The sequence below is a fragment of the Corylus avellana genome, chromosome ca1, assembly GCF_901000735.1.
Source record: "Corylus avellana chromosome ca1, CavTom2PMs-1.0".
NCBI classification, from domain to species: Eukaryota; Viridiplantae; Streptophyta; class Magnoliopsida; order Fagales; family Betulaceae; genus Corylus; species Corylus avellana.
In genome coordinates, this window is record NC_081541.1 from 24,376,538 (window position 1) to 24,381,615 (window position 5,078).

The window sequence follows — 5,078 nt, forward strand, 5'->3', positions numbered from 1 at the left end:
ATATTTTTTTTTGTGATTTTCCCTCTCTCCCTTGATTACTCCTCTCTTCTCTCCCGCCAGCCCAGCTATTTTTTCTTCTTCATTTTCTTCTAGCTCCTCCCTCATCTGAAAATTAAATCTCCCTCACTCTTCCTCATCTCCTGCTCTCTCTCTGTCAGCTCTATCTCTCAGCTGGCAGTACTACTCTCTCTAGCTAGCTAGCTCACTCCCCATCTCCGGCGGCCACCTCCACTTCGCCGTTGCCGTCTCCGGCGATTCTCCGGCCGAATCTGCTCTGCCAATCTCCTCCATCTCTCCTGCAGGTATATATATATACATTGTGTTGTTTTATCAATTTTTTGTTTTATTTTGTCATATATTCGCATGATGTTTCAATAATGTACGGGATTGAGTATTTGTGAGCATCTAATTGAGGTGAAATTTTTTTTCTTTTTTGGAATATCTATTAATTAATTACTTATTGTACGTTGGATATGCACATGCATGCAAAATGATGTTTCTCATGCTAGGTAGGTTTTTGTTTGAAAATATAATTGCTTTTTAAATGTGACTCTGTTTTTTTTTTTTTTTTGTGGGTTTGTTTAAATGAAAAGGTTGGCTTATTAGTAAGGAATTTATAAAACATTATGTCAATTTTAATCTATCATTCATTTCAATATCGTTTGACCTTCTAATTAAGTACGTGTAGTGCGTGGTGACATATAATATTTATAGAGATTTAATTTAAGACTTTGTTTAATTAATATTCAAAGTTAATGAGTTTTTTAATATTCTTTTAACCATAAACGTTATGGATTAATTTGTAAGTTATAAATTCACATGAGGAGGATTCAATCCGAATTACATGGATTTAACAAGAAAAAGAGTTGGCAAAAGTGCAAACCTTGTCAAACTTAGAGAGACTTCAAATGAATAAGTAAAAAGTCATGACTTTGTTTTTTAGACTATTTTTTTTTCACACTTTTGTTTTGAGTTTTTTTAACAAATCTAATCATAATTAAACACATAACCTAAAACACTTGCAAAATGTATTCAATTTGATTCTTACTTCATTCTATCCAACAGATATTATTTTTTCAAATAAAAAAACCCATACAAAACAGATTAAAGTTTTGGTTAATTTGAGGAACTTATAAGCTTGTTCAAGTTGAAATATAACGCATTAAAATTAATATTACCTAAAACCTAGTTGGAATTTTGTTAAAATTGTGATTAATATGAAAGAAATTAATCTAATGTGTCAATAACCCAAGAAACGTCCGGACCAAAAATATATATTACGAAAACATTTACCATATTTGCAAGACACTCAAAATTCTTTTAACCTTTATATATATCATATAAAAAATAAATAAATACACCAAACAAAAGAGTTGTATGACCCATGCATGTCATCACCTACTAATTAATGCCAAAGTCTAACAACATTTAAGCTATACTTATTGTATTTAGGGTCCTCATAACGAACCTAGCTCAGTAGATGTATTAGAACAACCTTATAAAATAACCTAGCTAGAATTAATTTGTTTACGGTCAGAAAACGTCAGGCACTCCACGATATCACAAGACACACTTGATAGAGCGCTTGAGGCGGAAAGGGCGAAGCACAAGGAAGAGATGGATGCGTTGTTGGCCGAGAACAATGCGCGGGTAGCTCAGCAAGTGGCGGAGCAGATGGCTGAGAACAATGAGCGGGTAGCTCGACAGGTAGCTCAACAGGAGGATGAACGTCAGGCAAGGTTTGACGCCCGTTTCCGCCAACTCGAGGAAATGATGCAGTTTAACACCCCATCAGACAACGCTTCCCCACCCGTTGCGATGGTGCGATCGTCGGTCGATAGTGGATCAGGTAATGACTTTTTTTAATAGTCAATTTAGTTTTAGAACTGTCTCTATATATATATATATGTGTGTGTGTGTGTGTGTGTGTGTGAACTTCTAAATTTAGAGTTTGAATATATTGTAGTCATTCTCAATAATTAATGATGTTGTAAATCCTGCTTAAATTTGGTTTATATATCATGGTTGGTTTGGTGATGGATGTGGGTTAAAGCTTTGCATTTGAAGTGTTTATTTGTATTATGAGATGAACCACTATGGTCCTTGTAGAATATTAAGAATCTAGTGTATGTGATTGTGTGAGAGTATGAAACGATCAAGTCCACAGTAGATGAATATCATAATTTTATGTAGTTAATATAATATGATTTGAATATATATAAACTCCTATGTGTTAATATCCTCAACAAATTAAAATATTACAGGAAGATTATCAAAATGCTACATGCATTATATTTATATTTCAAATTGTTGGCCTCAACTTGGTCTAGTATGAAATAGTGTTGGTTGAGATAATTATTTAGAGTTATTCATGGGAAATGGCATTGTTGGGACTAGGATTTATGGCCCTATGAACATAATAGGTATCATCTCAAAGCTTGGTGGTGGCAGGTGTTTTTTGGGTTCCTAATGTAAAAAGGAGAAATTAAAAAGATTAGTTATTATCCAGATGGGTCACTTTAGTGTTGGGGGGAATATTTATGGAGCTTTTCTTTTTTGTTTCTGAATGGAAAAAGTAAAGTTGAATTAAAATCAAAGTAACACCATGTGATCCTAGTCTTTGTTGTTTCATTGTTGATATATAAAAAAGAAAAAAGAAAAGCAATATCTTGGACTGGGACAGTCAAAAAGAGAAGGAAGGATGGGATCCAAGCTGATTTTAGAAGAAGATAAGGACATGTGGGGGATTCTATGTGTTGTAGGTTTTTGGCTTGTTCCTTGATTGTTTTTGGCACTTTGTTTATAAGAGACTTTTAAGGTTTCTGCTGTGCTGGAACCATGATTGTCTTCATCTGTAATCTTCCACTTTATATAATAATTCTGATTGGATTAAGTGAATCAAGGTTTGTGACAATAATATTCTATTAGAATGACACCTGCACTGTCGAAGAATGTTTGATATTAAAAATATGTTTATGTTAAAGATCAGCACTTCCAAACCCAAACCTAGAGAATAGTATGTAATTAGATTCATTAATTAACGAGCCAAGCTTTTTTAAGAGCTGTACAAGGCGGTAGTAATAAATGGCAAAGGGGCACGGTGAGGAGGAATGAATGCAGACCACCAAAATCTCAAATCTCGACCACAATTCAATTCATTTAGATAAAGTATTTGGGGATAAAAATTGATTTCATTTTGAAATTATTTTAGATAATTATTTTTTCCAACATACAGTAATTGAACCATAACAAAAAAAGCTTATTTCTCTCTAAATTGCTATTGGCCAAAATAGTGTTGGTTGCCATTGGCCAAAATAGTAATTATTATATGTAATTACAAAAGTCGATATTTTGTTATTATATGTAATCAAAAAAGCTTGTTTTGTTATTGACAAAACAAAAAAAGCTTATTTTTTCAAACATACAGTAATTAAACATTGCCATTGGCCAAAATAGTGTTGGTTGAGATAATTATTTAGAGTTATAAAAAAGTGCGTTTTTAAAAAATTAATTAGTGGTTTGAAAATGTGAAAAAATCCAAATTTTCAAATATTAGGTATAAAAAAGGACGCCAAACTTTAGAAAACAAACTACAATTTACCAAATACCTAATAACAAAGCAATACATGCATATCAATATCATCAAGAACAGTTGTTCAGAAACTTAATTTTGTAACTCTAAATATAAATAGATATAAATGCACTCAATTCTAGAGAGGGTGCTTTTCCTTTTTGTTTATCATCTCTTCCATGAACCCCCAACATTAATAACCTATATGGAAGCTCTATAATTGCAATGGAAAAAAAGAAAAAGATCATATGTCTCACATAATTGCCATGGCAAAAATGAAGTTCATTTTCTCATGATTGCTCTGTGACCATTATGCATATATATATTGACTTAATTTTTTTCTATTTTTTTTTATATGAATTTTCTGCTAACTTCAACGTTTTACCTATTTTAGTTATATCATTTACTGTGGAAGAATCAACAACTGAGTTGGGTGAATATTCGGGCATTTTTCTTTCACGTTACTGACGTGATTGTTTGTATTCGGGCTCAATGATTGTTTGTATTATCATTTGCAGGTAATAGACATCATCGGGAGGATGCTATGGATGTCAATGATCGATAGTCTGGTTGATCATTTGAGGCTATTCACACTTGTGTATAAGTTACTTTGTTGATGTAATTGTATTTGTGATAGTTTTATTGATGATAACAGAGATAATTAAATTGGTGTATATTATGTTATTTGTGGTTGGCCATTAGACATTTAAGCCATTTTTGGTGTGTTGAAGTTAGTTTTGGTGGATAGTTTATGATTGATGTTAATGGATATGATGTATGTTATTTGATGGAAAAATTGTATATTATTTGCATGGATTTGATAAATAGATTGAATATCAGGTTAATTGTAATACAAAATTCGGGTATAGTCCTGAAAAAAATTCACAAAAAATATAGGGGGGGAGGAAAAAAAAATTAAAAACTAACCAAATTTGCTGACGTGTCAAAAGATGACACGTCAGGAATTCCTGACGTGTCAAAAAATGGCGTGTCAGGAATTCCTGACGTGTCAAAAAATTCTGACGTGTCATTTTTGACACGTCAAAAAATTTCTTCAAAAAATTTCCTAACGTGTCAAAAATGACAAGTCAGGAATTTCTGACGTGTCATTTTTTGACACGTTAGGAATAATTTTTGACGTGTTAAATCCAACACGTCAGAAAATACTGACGTGTTGGATCTAACACGTCAGGAATTTCTGACGTGCCATATTTGGCACATCAGAAATTGCCAATTCTTGACACCCACATTCTTCACGACTGAAACACGTCAGGATTGCCCCGTCAGGAGGGTTTATTGACATGTCAGACAACTTGACACGTCAGTAAACCTATGTCAATAAATAATCTTTTTTTTGTAGTGTGATTTTTTTTCCTCTTCTTAACTTTCACATTCTTGTAAATATTATGTGCAAGGGTTTATTTTTGTAACGGCGCACTCCAAGTGGTATAATAGTATCTGCTTCGATTGTGGCATCCCACATTGCCTGGGTGTGAGAAAGGGGATT